Source organism: Balearica regulorum, chromosome 1 (genome assembly GCF_011004875.1).
Source record: "Balearica regulorum gibbericeps isolate bBalReg1 chromosome 1, bBalReg1.pri, whole genome shotgun sequence".
Classification (NCBI taxonomy): Eukaryota; Metazoa; Chordata; class Aves; order Gruiformes; family Gruidae; genus Balearica; species Balearica regulorum.
In genome coordinates, this window is record NC_046184.1 from 96,305,349 (window position 1) to 96,323,171 (window position 17,823).

A 17,823-nucleotide genomic window follows, 5' to 3' on the forward strand; every position below is an offset into this window, starting at 1 on the left:
ACACAGCTGGCCTCTAGAGGTAGTCTTGCTTTTCCGTAGTGTAAACTACGATAAGGTCTATATGGCTAAACCTACGCAGAGGCTGAAACAGATTATCAGAGAGTATTTGGGAATTATAACCGACATCAGTGTAATTCCTGCTATTTGCTGCACTGAGTAGATTTAGATACAGCCGAGAACATGGAATGGCATTATTTCCTGCCTGGGAATTTCCTATTTGTTTCTCTCTTTTATGCCCTCAGAGAGAGCCTAGAGCATATTAAGAGAGTTTAATAGATACCAGCAATAACAGGTTACGTTTACAATAGTTTACAGGTTCGAAACAAAGTTCTGCCAATAAATTCCATCAATTAGTCCTAATGTCCTAAAGCAAAATTCACTGCCTAAACCACAATGTTTAATTTTTTGTTGTGCTTAGTAGACTTGTTTCAACTTCTGGCCCTTCCTTTTAAAAAAGAGAAGGTGTATATGGTGGAAAATGTGCCAGAGGACTTCAATTGACATGAAAGAACTACATCATCTTGAGCTGCAGACATGCAACTTCATTTGTAAAATGCATGAGTAATTATGTGGCATAATTACATGGTCTATCCAGGTAATTGCATGTGAAATTGAGCATGGTGTCATGTGCTAATGAGGTTTACAGATACACTTAAATTTTTGTGTGTATGATTGCATTGATTAAGATATTTTAAATCTGCTCTTAATAGTAAGGGTTATTCAATTGTCTGGTCTAAACTACTGCCAGCAGGGTGAAAGTCTACCATCACAGAAGTTTAGCACAAGCAGAAATTAAATGTGAGGTCTTTCTCCTCCCACTGTTGGTCCAGTTACTCTGTAAACAGCCCCCTAGCAATGATCCATTTCTCTTGTGCCAGTGGAAATCAGGAATAAACAGCAGAAATCAGGAAAATCGCTGAGGTCTTGCTACCGCTGTCATGTGTCAATAGGCTGTGTACAGAATGGCAGATAAAGCATGTCATGTACGAGCTGGGTGTTTAGTGCTGACCTGTCAGAGTGGTATACAGATGGTTATCCTATTGCCTCAGGGAGGGAGCAGGAGGAAGGCCTGGTAGACCTACTGCGGGTACAGTTTTGCTCCTCAGAGTGATGTCCAGCACCTCTCGGAAAGCTGCTGCCCGTGTTATTTCGGTATATTGCGGAACCCCCAAGGATCGGTTTGAGGCTGGGCACTCTGCATAAATCCTGCAGGAGCCACTGTCCCCAAAGAAGCCACAGCGTACCAGCTTTCCTGGTGGTAGGACCCATTTGCAATGACCACCAGGTTCCAGGGACCTTCCCCCCTACAGCAGCCCCCAGGCATGAGCTGTGCCACCGTCCGTGCCTAGCAGCACTGCTCCTCCACGCTCTCCTCCCTCCTCTCTTCTGTACACTCTGTTATCAAGCACTGGAAAGCAGGGGAGGGTCCACAGCAATGGCAATGGCTGGCCAAGTGACCCTTCTGCCCTCGGTATTACGCCTGCGATCCCACCATCATCATCACCGTCTGTGGATATGGTAAGACTGAACAGTTCAGGAGCGTACGTGGAGGGAGGCGTGCCTGGCTGAGGAAATTAGAGACGAATTAAATGCTCATTTACAAAGGAAGGTGAGATCATACCGGAACACAGCACCTGGCCTTTCTTGCGAGTTTATAATACTGACACCTGCTAACATTAAAATAATACCCCATTAGGAAAATGATTTCACCCACACTGTCTCGTAGTTGTCTTTCCTTTCACTGAAAAGGATATATTAGCACCAAAATCTTCTGCTGCTGTTTTCCCACTGGCTACAGTAATACTGGAATCAAATGTGAACATAATTGAGAACTCTTTTGAATAAAATTCTCTCATTCAGACATACTGGTTCTAGGAAGTCAGGCTAATGCAATCATTACAGTAGGAGTCTAGAAGTCCAGGGCTGCTTATTTCTACCCCTGATTTGCCTACTGACTTGTTTTATGACTTTAGAAACAACTTAACTTTTCTGTGATTCATCTCCTTCAGCTGGAAGATGGATATGATAATGTTTGTTTATTTCAATTAAGACTTGAGTGGTTTAAAAGGGATTAATTAACCTCCATCAGACAACTTTGAAAGGTACTAATGCATAGTGTTAATAATACTATAATAACCCTAAAAATGAGGAGGGGGAGGGCATTTTAGAAGAAGTCGCAAAGCTTTAAGTTTAAAGGCAGTGTAAATAGGAAGGACAGACAGTATTTTTATGAGTGGGAATAGAGAAGCTACTGAGCCAACTAGTCCATTCTTGAGCAAGACAAGTTAGATTTTGTGTATTTATTTATCAGTGAACTGTGTGTCTTCTAATTCCTCCTCGGCTGCTAATTCATTCCAGTTAGTTGCGGAATGTTTACATCTGTTCTCATAAAACCCCGTTCATACCTCTCACTATTTCAAATTAATTAGCCTGGCTCAAACTTCAGTATACCTTGTAGAGTCAATCCTTTCAAGACTATCTTACACTCTTAATACATCTGATACACAGTGCCTGGGATCATGCCACCTTGCCCAAAAAGAGCATTAGATTTGCAGCCTACTTGCAGCCAGTGTGGCTTTTTTTCCAGCACAAATTTGCATTTTTGGGGCTGAAAACCTGAGCTGATATTCTAAGTGACCTGGAATAAATCTCTACGATTTCTCTGAAGACGATTGAAATACATCGATCTGCGATAGCTGAGGCTCTAGCCCTGCCATAATAATTAAGAGCTATGTCAGTGTCAGAAAAAATACAGTCTGAATCTGTAATTATTTGTGTACTTTTAACCAAAGAATTTAGTGCTAAACTCAGTCCTCGTGTACTGCGAATAAGTACCTGACGGCAGAGCTGATTCTTGCTGTCGCAAATGTCATCGGTCTTTCTCTGCAGCTTCCAGTGGAAAGCAGAAATCTGAGGACCTTTAGGCTACAAGATCCATCTCTTTCCATGAGTAGGCTGGGAGTGAATGGTTCTCCAAAGGTAGAGTTTGTGAGTGTTGGTGTGTATTGCCACATTATCATTTAAGATCGTTAGCGTTTTCTGAGGACATGAAGGCAATTATGTCATTGCATTTACAGGTTACAGATACAATTAATAGCACCTGGAATAAGTCCTGTCAGTCACAAATACAGTCACAAATACACAGATGAACTAAAAATGAACATCATTCTCTATGCAGTTGACCACTTTCATCCCCACATCATTGGTAAGTTAAATAATACTAGAACCAAAGTATTCCTGAGAGACAGCTCACTTATCAGTCCTCTTCAAATCTCTGTCATAGAGTTGAACACCTTCTATATAATAGCTCCTTCCTCTGTGGAGGAGCTATTCCTCTCCAAATATTCGTTGATTTTAATTAGACTATACAGGTCCCCCGACACACCACTTGGTCTCATCCATATGCAGCCTCCACAGTTTTCCTTGGTGGATTTGTTACAAATGCAGTATTAGTTGTATTTTAGTCTTTGCGGTAAGTGGCTGTTTCTAAGTATTCCTCCTAGGGAACTTGTGGTAACGTTTTCACAACCACCTAAGAGCCCAGGTTCCACTTGCAATGGTGAGCGAGGTGCCCACGTCTCCAGCCGAAGCAGCGCTCAGGCGGCCAGACGGACATTTCAGCGTAGGCAACGCAGCAGCTGCGGCCCAGCATTATGGAGGAGCAGATATCTCCCTTCTTTTGGTCACCCCGGGCTGCTGAAGAGAAACTCATGCTCATAGAGCCTCCTGGATATCTCCTAGCTCATCTGCATTCGTTCAGCATCCCTATGGCAACTACAGCAATTTCTCACTTGGAGTAGTCATCTTAGGATAGTATTATATCATTGCTTCTTCTAAATGATTTAGCAATTGAAAAGAAAAGAAAACAGTAAAACAGCATCAATGACCCAATAGCTCTATGGAGACGAGATACAACTACTTAACAGGACCAGGAGATGTCCAAGGACTGCTGTTTGAGTGGAACAACTAGACTCAGCAAAAAGCTACAGCCGCCTTCTTGGGCAGCTCAGCACTTTTCCTGGGCACTAATTAGAATGGGGAGAGGGGGAAATAGCCCTTAAATCAGAAAGAAACCTCAAAAGTTACATTTAGGGAAGGAGTAGCTTTTATTTAGGTCAGTGCTTCTGAGGTCTCTAATTTCTAGCATCGCTCTCTTGAAAGAGCTTTGCATCTGTGAACTGAAATTCTTTATCAAGGGCTTTAAATGGCAATGAAAATTATACAGTGAAGGGCTCAGCCAGTATTGGGATACGTTTCTTTTCTCCATCCGATTATCGCTTAGATGCCATATCAATGTGGTGGTTTTGGTTTCATCCAGCTAATGCAGAAGCATTATACTAACTGTACATCAATAAAGCTTTGATTGGTATCAGGGTGTTTTTCTTATCTCCATCCGCAAACATTTCACGGAAAATGTCTTAAAATCCTCAAGTCTTCATGGTTTGCAGAGGTTTATGGTATTTCACTTTGAAGATCCATAGCTCTGTCCCCAGTGTCAGCAAAGGTGAAGTCAATTGGACCATTTCAAGGCCTCAACACCACTTTAAATCCAATTTAATCATGTGGAGAGATTTTAGTGATGTACAATACTTGTGTTGGGCCTTCTTTTGTTCTTTGAGAGCAGATATAAAAAAATACCTACAGTTTTGAGGTCCCTTCCAACCTAGGTTACTCTATGATTCTGATTATTTTTTTTAGATACAATTTTCCAAATTGGTCTTACTTGGATTGGCACATTGGGATTGCACTCACCTCCAGTCTGTTCAGCTTTGAAGCTGAATACTGCAACATGTGAAAGTGCAACAGGTCACAAAATTGTAAGCTTAGCTTAAAGGTTCAGAGAATTTTAAACAGTAGTATATTTATGCTCGAGAAATTGTGACTTTATGCAACACAATGTTCTTTGTAAGACTTACTATGAAATTTGGTCCCAGGTTTGTAAAATACTGACTGCTGTAGGACTAAGAAATGAATTAAAGTTTCTGTGTTTAGTTCCTATCAAAGGGTTATGTGAAAACATAACATCACACACAAGTAAGGCAGTGGTCCTGACAACACAGTCAGAGACAAGCTGATAAAACTCCTCTATCATGAAAAAGAAGTCTTTTTCATCTGAGAGTAAAAAAAAGAGAAAATTTCATTGTAAGTTATTTCTTTATTTAAAAAAAAGAAACAAATACCTTTGACCACTTTCACTTTGAGGCTATCATGTTTTCTCCCATATGAAAACATGAGTAGAGGAACCTCTGTGTGTGTGTCTGTGTGTATTTTTGTATACATCTAGTAACACAAATATTTTAAAACATCACTGAAATCAAACATTTCAGGATGAAACATCTCCCCTTTGAAGCCAATGGCTTCAAACCACTGACCTCAAGGTGTCCATTCTTACTGGTAATTATGTCTTGAGATTGAAACCCCTAACTTCAGTGAACTAATTGGAAAAGCTTAATTCACTGTCAGTGGAACTAGTCTCTCCCCTCCTAGTTTCTTACAGATGGTTCTTCCCACAAAATTAAGAGCAAGAGGAATTGTAAAAGGCAGAAATAGAAATCAGATTTCCCATTGACTGGCAACCACATTCAGATATACTGAGATGAAAATCTAAAGATACAAAATTGGACTGAGATTATTGGAAATACAAAGTTTGCGTAGTTCAGAACTGAGAAATGTTGACAATTTTAACTATTTCACATATGAACTTTCATTACTTCCTTAGTTATACATAAACATCAAAAGTTACAAAATAGAAATACATGCTTTTGCAAGTTAATTCTTCAAAATGTACTACTTCTAATTAATTTCCTTTTTCATATATTTTTAAATGTTGCATTTCTATATGAGTCACAAAAATAAATCAGAAAAGAGAAAAGAAACATATATAGATATGTACATACTTTTAAAATCAACATATGTTCAATTAAATTGTTTTTTGCAATGAGGTCAGCCTCCTGCTTCAGAAGCTTTCCTGAAAAATGTATTTGTGTAGATGAATCATTTTAAGATTCAACAGTCAGTGGAAGTTGACAGAGGCTTTTCATATGAAATATTACACAACCTTATGAACATCAAAATTATATGGCAGGAACTGTTCTGTTGAGCACTACAGTCACTTTCCCAGGATCAGATCAATACATTTTCTGTCAAAGAACAAAATCTGCTAAAAGAACCAGAAAATTTTTGCAAGAAAATGTTATTTTTAATACAGCTAACCGTGTAATTCTAGAGCAACACAGATAGGCTTTTAAACACACTTTCTTACTGAAGTAAACTGAGGAGGTACTACATAGATTTCCGAGTACATTTTCACAAACTCAGACCCATCTTGCAAAAGCCTATGGACATGCTTAGCTTTTCACAGAGGTGTATTTATTTCAATAGGATAGGTCTCTGCCTGCAAAGTAAGGACATACATTAAATCTTTTCAAAATCAGGGTCTTTCTTTGGTTCTGATCATGCAGGCAACTGCACAAGCTCATCCCTGTAACTTGGCTAAATCCCATTTACAACATGTGCACGGGTTGTCTTCACAAACAGCTCTCAAGGTATAGCCGAACTCTGGAAACATTCTGCATGTGCACAGCTTTTCAGGGGAGATATAATTAAAGACTGTATTTGATCCCAGTGGATCTAGCTATAGTTGCAGAATTGTTTTTAAAGACTTTTTAAGTGTCGGCTGCAGCTCTTTATGCGCGCCTCATGTGGAAGCTTCTGAGTTGCTTTCAAAGAGTGTCAAGACCTCTTTCTGCATGATACGAGACACAAAGATAAAAGAAGGGGTTGACATTTCTTTGCTTTTTAAGAAATTAGAGTTTTCATTTGAAAGATCAGTCATCATTCAGTCTCTTTGGTTTGACAGACCTTTACTCCCATTCTCCAGCAGTCAATATCCCACTGGAGGTAAAGAGTTCATCAGTAAAAATAATTGGTTTCCTGTGTTGGATTAAAAAAAATGGCATCATATTGATGGCTGAAATGATTGTAACAGGGTGAAGAAATAAAATAGTTGTTGAATTGGGTCTTGTTCGGGTTGAAGAATGTGTTTGAACTGTACAAAGTTTATTATTTGAGGCAGGGATCCCTGGATGTTTAATTTAAATCCGGTGGATAGGAAATTAGCAATTTTTAGGTTCTCTGTTCTTCTAAATCTTCATACAGGAAAGCTAAGTGGAATTGTGACACCATCTAATTTCAGGCTCCCAAGTACCTCTGCCAGAAGACAATCTCCCCAGATTCTGTTTGTAGACAGTGAGGGGAGCTGAGCAACTACCAAAAGAAATCCACAGTGAGTCTAGGTCCAAGGGGAGCGTGTATGTCTCTTCTCCACTTAACAGAGGAGCCTAAGGAGACATAGCCTAAATGGAATTCCCATCTAATTTTACTTGTTCTAGCCCTCAAAATCTATTGCTTACATATTCAAAAGACCCAATCACATAACAAAAAGACAGCTACAATAGAATCTAATCTCCCCATTCACAAACCCTTTGGTTATGAGCCTGTGTACAGGCCCAGTTAGTCATTCTAGGAATCTCCTTGAAAAACGTGCCCAAACTTTTGCTTTTGCCTCCAAATTAAAGCACATAACTGGATAACAATGGCATTTTTTTGTCCCTCACCTCTTGCAAGAAACTTAAGATGCCTCAGGGCTGTCTCTTCTAACAGATACTCAGGGAAAGAAATTGAGTGAGGGCTGCAGGACACCTTGTGAAGCAACCACAGAAGAGGGTGGTAGCTGTAGTGCCTAGTGTCTCAAGGGGGAGTCTCACACAAAGCTAAGACCTGAGGTTCCAATGCCCGCCTCCCCTTCAATCCTGCCTACATGAACAATGAGGTTCTGAGAAGGTGCCCTCCGATTTCCTGATGAGCTGTCATCAACTGTATCACTTTCCATCAGGTAAACCCTGTATGGGTATCTGTTGTTGTCAGTATCTGAATACGAGCTTGCTCCTCTGGCTGGGAGTAAATTTCTCTGGCAGGAAGGACCACCTGTTTGGACCCAAGGTTGTTTTTCTTCAACTTCAGCTAGTGCCAGAAATTCTTCAATTTCTTAGCTACCATGCAGACTCCCTGGAGGTTGGGAAAGGTGCATTCCCTTTTCTTCTCAGAGGTCGTAGTAGTATATTCCTTCAGTAATGTCAAGGTCATCTACAAAACCCATTTTAGCATTTGGGTGAGCCAGACCATGGTGTGAGAGACTCAGTACTCTACTGGCTCACACTTTTCCTCCTTGGATCATTGCAAGAAGAAAAGAAACCAAGCCCTGGGCTTTGCCCCTGCAGGTACATCAGGACAGCCATAGTTCACCTCAAGTATCCTTGGACAAGTTGTACCCATTAATCTGCAGTACCGTTTAATTTCAGCCCACCTACAGCTCAGGATTGGATCTGGTAGAGACAACTATCCCTACCCTGAGGATTTAAGCAGTCCTGTGTTTGGTCCTGGAGTGCTAGCAACAATGAATGTTTGTACTAAATTTTAATTCAAATTCTCTTCAACCATTTCTTTTCGCAGAACTGCAAGGCATCAAGTATTAATTGTCTCCAGCCAAGAGAGGATGTAAAATGGCCCCAACAGGTGCAGCTAAGAAGCACTTCAGAATCCACTCCTAACTTAACAGACACAAAGTAAATGTATTCAATAAATATTTTATTTTGACACATAGTACATATTTGTACTTTAAGCAAATACTATAGCCAAAGGGATGCTTACAAAGAGATTGACACAAAAGAAATAGCAAAGCATAAAATTATCATTTTCCTGAACAGAGAGATTTTTGTACTTAGAAGAATTTTTGTATTAGTCATTGAGTACCATTCATGTGTTCTGTACTGCTGAGAATGTATAGCCAGCCCTGGGATAAATATTTTCAGAGTCATCCAAGTGATTTGGAGACTAAGACCCACTGACTGTCAGTAGTTATTAGGTGCTTTTGATGGTGTTACCCATCTTGTGCAGTCCACAGGGCTCACTATCTAAACCCTTGAGGTCATTTAAGAGACTTTTCATTTACTTCAAAGCTTCTGTGTCAGGCCTGAAAGGTGCTGTGAGCTCTCTAGGAGGATACGGGAACCCTTCTGGAACAACAGATTGCTTTAGACTAAGAGAGACCGTTTACTGAGAATAATACAAAGTACTTTTAAGTAGGTGACACTCGCTGCTAAAATGCAAGCAGCTGAAGGAGTGGCAATAGGATAGTACTGCACATGCATTTTGTCCTTCCCAGTGAATTAAGAAGAAAACCTATGAAAACAACACCCCGGTTTGATTCAAACTGCTGCAGTCTTCACTCACACCTTAGCCAGGGAAAAGGCAAGTAATCTTTGGCAAACCTGCAGCATCCCACCAAGATTAGCAAGGGAGAAAAAAAAATGACTCACCTTGCTCTCTGTCTACTCAAATTTAAAAGAACCAGGGTTGCCTTTTGTTGTGAAACCCAACCTTGTGTGGATTCCAAGCTGATGAGCATGAATGCCTGAAAATATCAGAAAACTGTGGTTTAGCAAGAGAAATAGGGAGTGAAAGGAGGAGCCATCCTGTTGATTTTGGAAGGAGTGGCAAAAGTTCCACTGACTTCAGCTGGGCATGAGCCAGGCCCACTGGGCATAAAACTCCATTTGGCATCTCTTCCATCTTCCACACACAATACTGACAGGGGTCCTACAGACAAAATTTAATTGATTGTGGCACTCAGACACCACCCAGAAATTGTTTCTTTGTGTTAGAGTTTACCCGTGTGTAAAGAGTCAGCACAAATAGGACTATGAGGGACTTGGATGGTATATAAACCTTGTTTTGTTCCTCTGCATAATTGAATTCTACCCTTGGAGAATAAGCAAGGAAGTCTGCTTCTTAATGGTTAGTTTTCTGTTACAACGCATGATGGACGACTGTTTTAAAAATATTTGTAAAGGCATGTATGCATTATACTAAAGAGAGGTGCTAGTTTGATGGCGCTGGGGAATGAAAACTTGGATTTAGTCAGAGATAAGAAATAACCCTTTAATACTTTCATAAAATCTCTGATTGAAACAAAGATATGGCAGCATCCTATGACTTCATCAGTCCCCAGCATCACAACTGTTTCCTAACAGCCTTTCACACAGCTTAATACAGAGGACAAAGATCAACAGCATGCTGTTATCGAGCACCATGTGCTGGGAAAGGGTAAATGCTGAAACAGTCTGTGCTAGCGTCCATGTTGTATTATCTCTGCATCCATGGACAGTGAGAAAACGAGGACTTCTAAAAGTTAATTCACCTGAAGAATTTGATCTTCATCTTATTATTGTGCTAAAATATTACTTCACCATACGTAAAGGAGTCCCAAAGTGGACTAGGACAATTGCTATACTGAAACCTTTGAATTTCGTAGGATATTATTCCTCTCTTAGTTTCACACATACACACACGCACATGCCTGTTCAGTGTGAAAACTGACTAGCTAGCAATCCACAGAATTTCTCCAAGAACACAGAAGTTTTGCAGCATAAAACAATGAGTTCCAGTGGCAATGCACGTGTCCAGTTACTGCCACGAGAAAGCAGGCTACCCCTACAGACCTCAGTGCGGGGACGACAACCTGACAAAATCACACCCTGGACTTACTTCAGCATCACTGGAAAAGCTCTGAACAAAGCTGGAGAACAAAAGAGGTCAAAACAATATTTTAAATAATAGTTGGTATTCTAACAAAAACAGCACCGAGATTTCACCAGCTGGGTCTTTTCTTGGGAAGATGCTGAATGGTCTTAAGAGGGAAGGTAGCAACCACACAATTTTCTTGGTGTTACAAATTAGCCAAAATCAAATAATACCCTTGGAGAAAGTGCATTATTATTCATGGTAACAGGAAAATGCCTAAAAGTATTTGGGCCCTTTCATAAACCACTGCAGTTGATTACGTAAAAACTATTTTTGCGGAAGGATTCTGTATCTATTACTTGCCCTAAACCATAAAGGAGTATGGATGTGAATGAACTCATTTTTCCTTGATTAAAAGTGCCACTGAGGTTGTGTTCAGCATACGGAGAGATTCTGAAATAAGTGAAGCAGTAAAATAAACTAGCGGGAAAAACAACGGGGACAATACCCATCCGAGTGCGAGCAGAGTGAAAAACCAACACAGAGAAAAGATAGAAAGAGAAGCGAAGGTGGTGGAGAAAATACATTAAACAGAGTGTACCCCATATTCCTACTTGAATGTGCCTTGGAGAACAAGGGGCGTTCCAGCCTTTCCTATGATGACGGAACAACTCAGCAGAAAACACAACACCGAAACAGTCAGCAAGACTTTTTCCCTTGGGGGAATGCTTGTAATCAGAAATCAAACCAAGTTAATACAGAGGCAACAGTGGCAAAAGAAGAACTACAAAAAATCCCTAGCCTAGAACCACCTACTTCCATAACGGAGTTTCGATATATGGTGGCATCCTTGCATTCTCACATTCCCAGAAGATACCTTCCTATAGGAGTACGGAGAGATTAGACCTAACCTGAACACTGAAGGAGAGGTGCTTATTCTCTAGCCATTCTGCTAGTAAGAGCCGTGCATGTTCATAGCCTCCCAGACACACGCTGTGTCTAACTGTTGAATGATTTAGAGGCACTGACGTTCAGCAGCTCAGTCAGGCACCTGTGAAACTGGGCTCCTCCATCCAGCACCATTTTGAGGCCATTGCTGCTAGTTCATTTGGATGGGCAATACTTCACTCAGAGAATTCATTAAACACCTCGAATTACTGAACTAGCAGATAGCTAAAGTGATTCTTGTCCTAGCTCCCAGTAAATTTTTTTTCCAATCACAATTGATATCCAATAGTTTTAATCCACATTTCATGTTTGTGTACACCATATCTCAATGGTGTCTTTGTTTTCCCTGCCCCATTTCAGAAACAGGATAAAGCATTCTAGAAATGGGCTTGCCAATTAAATGTTCAAATCCATAAGGGATATATGTTGCATTACCCATGCTGTTTCCTATGCCGAAAGGCACTAATTTAGGAAAAAATGCAGTATTTTGGGCATGTTCATCCCTGTGTGCATGGGATGAACCTCACAAACATACTGGGTGAATGTACATTTTGCATAAGTGAACTTATCTCTGGCGATAACCTGTATACAGACTTGCATGCTTACCCCATCTCCATATATTCAGCTGTTTCTGCTTATAAACTTGTGTGTATAATGAAGCTCAGTCCAGTACTCACTCTGTAAGTATATTAACAGGCAGGTGGAACTGTGGAGACCTTATTCATGTTGGTGGGCATTTACTTAGGTCATTGTACCTGCTGAGAAAGTGCTTGCCAACACGTATTACAGCTCCACAATCTAGCCTCACATAATCAGGTTCTGCCTGTATGCGGTTAGAGGCCTCCACAATGAAGCATTTCCAGTCCCTGAAAAGGAGAGCTGCATGTGGAATCAAGTGAGTTGATATTTTTACCCATACAATTTTCCTCTAGCCAGGAAGCTGGTTTGGGTTTTATTCGAGTTTTGTTTGCTTGCTTGTTTGTTTGTTTTTATGAGAATGTCCATGGGGAAATGTCATTTCCACAGAAACTTTTTTTTTTTCATAGTAAATGCAAACAATTCAACGAAGATAAGTGTTCTGCTTGGCATATGTTGCACAAGAAATATGAAGAATTTCTAATGAAACATATTCATTTGAAATTGGAAGGTGAAGGGTTTCCTGTCAACTATAATGTGAAAGACTAGGAGGATTTGTCCTTAAGGAAATAACACTTCCCACATCAGTTAGCACTCTATGCGGTAAGGAAAGGAAACAGAAGAGGGTGCATGGTCACAGCTTCTCCTCCACTCATCCACACACACCGGTTACACCTGCATGTGTGGATGCAAAGATGCCGAGCTCTAAATTATACCAATCCCATCAGAACAGCACAGCTTTGAGACCCACCGCACAGTAATTGACTCAGATGTCATCCTTTCCACTAACTTTGACAGCGTTTGGTACCGGACCCCTCTTAAAATGGGTTCACACAGCACCACTAACTTTGTGTATCAGTTTGTGAGGGGAGCCAGGGACAGACTTCACTTTTTTTGGACAAGAAATAATGCATGCACAGAGTGCCTTAAAAGGATATTTTAAAAAATATTTTCAACTGCTTCCACCTGACTGAGGAGTTGCACTGGTGCGGGACCGAACCATGAGCGTGAACATACAAGACTTAATACCACTTTGAGCACAGATTCAGGTACATGACAATAGTGAGAATAGGCCAGAAAACTGAAAGCTATGTGAACGTTAAAAAAACAATTGTGATGACTGGCGTTGGGGGATCCCTGAGGCAGTTAACAGGGTGCCCATAGGCATGGGGATGGTTCTGGGTGTACGTCAATAACTTCAGGCTGGAGAAAACTCAGTTTAATCTCCTGCTTGGCCACCATCTTCCACTGTAGCTTGGGAAGAGTCATTGTTCCTCTTTGTCCCTCAGTTTTCTATCTGTAAAACAGACATAATAATATCTGATTTCTTGCCATTTGGAAATGAGGTGAACATATAATGCCTACAGTTCAGAGGCAGTACAGTAATCTACATGTAAGCACCATGGGTAAAACAATGGATACAGGACTGGACTTTGTACCCCAAAAGTATAAATACCAGGAGTATTTTCTTGTTACTGAAGTATGTGGAGACTGGCTTTGATGCAGACGTACCAGTGAGGGGCAATTTTTGTTTGGCTTTTGGTACTTCGCATACCCACTCAGAAGAAAAATGAAAAAATAAATAAATAATCATAAACTTCAAAGCTATACAAGCAAATGTGGTTATACCAACCAATTCCCTCAATTCTTTCCAGTAACAAAAATTTAGGATGCAGCACTGGTTGATGGAAAAATTTCAGACCGGGCCTTCAGTCTAGCTGTTGCCATCTTTATTGCAACATAAGAGATCCTGACAAGTACTTACAAACTGGTGACAGCAGGAGAATAGCCCACTGTAGTCAACAAGAGTTCCATCACTGCTTTTCATATTCTCAGGATTCCACTCACTGATTGTAAAGTTTTGGAGCAAGAAATGCATCTCAACACAAAGCTCCAGCTTCATAAGACAGGGAAGTGACAGACCTTACAAGCCAGTCACTTGTTTCTAGGCAGGTCTTCTTGGAAGAACCGATATCATGCACAAGTTTAACCTTATGTGCACAAAGAGCTCCCTCGAAGTCAATAGTTGAGTATACAAACCCTCTTTTGACTGAGACCTAAGTTGGGATGTAAGGTACTCTAGTACTTTTTAAAATAAAGTTTTTATATGGGCAGGAAAAGTGGAGTGGAAGCAAGTCAGCCTGGAAATTTAAGAATGAAGGGGAAATAATTATTAACTTAATCTGAGCACTGCTGAGCATGCACGACTTGAGTTCTCAGCATGACTTCAACAGAGTCACAGATTTAAGGTTTCTTTATGAACACCCAGTTCATCACAGACCATAAATCTCACCATAGATCTCTGCATGCCTTCCACAACTTCCATTTGAAAAAAATGCAGACAGGGCTATGCAAACCACTGATTTTTCAAATTGCTCGAAGTTCCAAAAAGAAAATAATGGGACAACAGATCACTTGTGTTAACCTGGATTGATTATTTTTCAAAACCTTATGTTGAAGCAAATTGACATTGAAGGCCAGGAAAGTGCACTAAAAATGCTATGTTTCAAGTTTGATCATTTTTAAGGATTTTTTTTTTTAATTGAAACAGGAAAATGTTTAATTTGGAAAGCATTTGAAAAATTAAACTTTTGCATGCAAATATAGGTACTTAAACCTGCCCTTCCCTCAACATACATAAACATAATTCCCCAAACCAGTAACTGACAAACCCCACCCTTTGAAAAAAATGGCCCAGCATTATCAAGCTGATTTTTTGCTGATAATACTTAAAATATGGATCCGCTGCACCACTTACCTTTTATAAAATTACAAGGAGAAAGAGAGCATTACTACCAGAGAGGGCTGTAACTTTTAGTGATGCAGAGATCTCAACACAAATAAATGCTTCAACTAGAGCTGCAGTCAGTCAGAACAAGGGAAATACACACCCACCACGGGCGTTTGAGGGCTAAAACAAGCAGGGTTGGCAGACAGACTCCAGTGTGGAATTTGACTACTTTATAGAGTAAAATATCATCCTTGCTACAGCACTGGCACTGGGGAAAGCTATGAGAGCCTGCCGACTTCAGGGAAAAGCCACTTTAAGAGGGCATGCAAGAAGGCACACTATATATTTTTAAAAAGGCTAGCTCTTACAGGCTGGCCTGCCAACGATTCTCATGTTGGATCAGGGAGAAGCAGTAGAAAGTGCCCTTAAGTTTCACCTTCTTCTCCATTTTAACCCAGTGGGACAGAAACGATGCAATGTTCTGATTTAATTTCCTCTCGTGAGGCCTCTCACCTGGATGCACTGAAGCAGCACATAGCCTTGCTCCTGCAAGAATATTTATGGTGGGTTGCAGTAATCCAAGACATGAATTGTTTTCTTCTTTTCTTTTTTTTTTTCCCCCTCCTGGAAGGCCTCAAGATCCATCCAGTTTTGTTCCCCACCCTACATCCTTCTTCAAAGCTGATAATTTTAATTCCAAAAGCAATTCCTCAAAAAGGCAAAGCTAGATGTGGCCCTCTGCCTCTGGACTCCACTGAATCAGATGCTTCCTCCCTCTCTGCCAGGAGCTGAGCCAGGACTCCTTCCCTGTCCCCCCACACGACTACCACCTGAAGGAATAAAATTCTGATCTCTGCCTCTTTGAAGCCTCTCCCTTGCAGAGACGAAGATCACCCGTACTAAATCTGCAGTGCTCTGTATTTTCCTAGATATAACAAGTTAAGAGTCAAATACGATGTCTTTGAGTAGTTCTGTGACTAATGCATGCTCTTGTTATTTAGGGTCAAATGGTCACTTGCTTTGTTTACTTTACAAATGGTAGCAGCTCTGCGCAGCCAAAGAAGTGTGCTGCGGTCTCAAAATGGACATAACTGCAGGCACGGCAGTGGGGCGATAAGACGTGCATCTGGGAAGCTCACCAAGCTGTAAGAATTCATGCTCAGACCTAAATGGGTGTTGCTCTCTCACTTGAGTCACTGCAGGGACTTGCCACTTGTCAAGCACAAACTCAATGACAACCTCTTCAGTTAAGCAGTGGACTTTGCAGGCTAAAAACTTTTTGCTCCTTGATTGTCCTTGTTCTTCTAGACAGAAGTAAATACATATCTGTGATGTAGCTCTGAAATCTCTGGTGGTATATTGGAGGTTGGAGGAGAACACTAGAATGGAGGTATAGTTTCTTTAAAGCACTACGAACATTTACAGAAAAGGGAGAACAAGCAAATAAACAAATAAATGTTTGAATACCAGAAACAAAGATAGGAAAAAGAGGCCCTTGGGTGGAGGAGGGAGCGAGCTATTTGATAACACTGAAATGTAATAAGGGGCAAACAGTCCAAAATTGAAAAATGAGTTCCAATTACATTTTATGCTTAAAGCAGTTAAATATCATTGCAGTTTACATGAGAGTTAAAGCAGTAACTGTAAAAATCAAAAGTGTGGGTTTGTGGGAAAGCTGCTCTCCTTGGGCCCAGCTTTTAATGGGGACTTTGTCAGTAAGTCTGAAGGAATCCCAAGTTAATGTGAACGGTAGACCCACTGCTCTCCTGTGTGTCACCAGCTATGGAAACCAATTTGCTTGCACCAGACTAACTCAATGGGCTACAAAACCTCAGGTGAGCAGGTTGGACCTGATTTACATATTTTTTGGTAATGCCATGTACTTGTATAAGGACAAGGAAAATCTACTGAGTTTAGACCTTAGCAGGCAATTGCTTCATTATTGCAGACATTGCATATTTCACATAAACTAATACGTTAAGTAGTTAATATACATTAGTTTAACATACACCTAAATGTCTTGCAGAATCAGAAGGAGTTCTTACAGAGGTGATAGACTCAAATGGATCTGGATGCTCTGGCTAACCTATTACTCAATTCTTCTGACACATTAAAAAAAAAGGTAAACAGCTGCTCAAGGTATAGCAGTATTTCTCTGAAAAAGGGAGGCGCAATCAAAGAGAAATCTCAGAGCAACAGAGAAAGAAATGTATGGAGCACTGCACTGCAAGTTAGAAGCCTGGACTTGATTCCTGACTTTGCTGCTTCCACACTGCGAGACTCCTGGCAAGTCATTTCACTTGTCTGTTCCCCTTCCTACTCTTGTCTGACTTGTCAAGTGAAACTGCTAGCAGCTTAGGCCAGAGGTTGCTTTAGGATCTAACGCTCTTAGTGACTGGTTCTGTCAGACGGTTGGAGTTGTTAACACTCCACTAGTAAAAAGAGTCATAAAAGATAAGAAAAGAGTTAACAGGAGACAGTGGGAATTAGATGCACAGGTACAGAAAGAGAATGTCCAGGTGCAGCTCCTCAAAATTAAGGAGAAGAAATTATCCTGATTATTTTAATGTTGTGAAATAATAGGAGTAAGGCATAGGAGCAAAGAAATAGAGTTTAACTGTGCCCTCCTACAGAGAAACCAACAGAACAAGTTGGCTGGCCATTTCTTTGACTTCTACAAACTTCTGTTGAGTTCTCAAGAAACTGAAAGTGTTCCTAAAAGGGGCTGAGGTGGGAACAATAACTTCCTAAAAATGTGATTCTTGAAGAATGGCTGTCCTGCACTGATCCTGTAGCTCTGTTCCTACTCTAAAGTGGATATTCTGCAGCTTTAGTTCAGATAAAATGCCTCCTCCCTTCAGTGCTTGCACATAAATTGCTATTAATGTTACCACGTTATACAAGTGCATTGGGGAGGAAAATAGGCC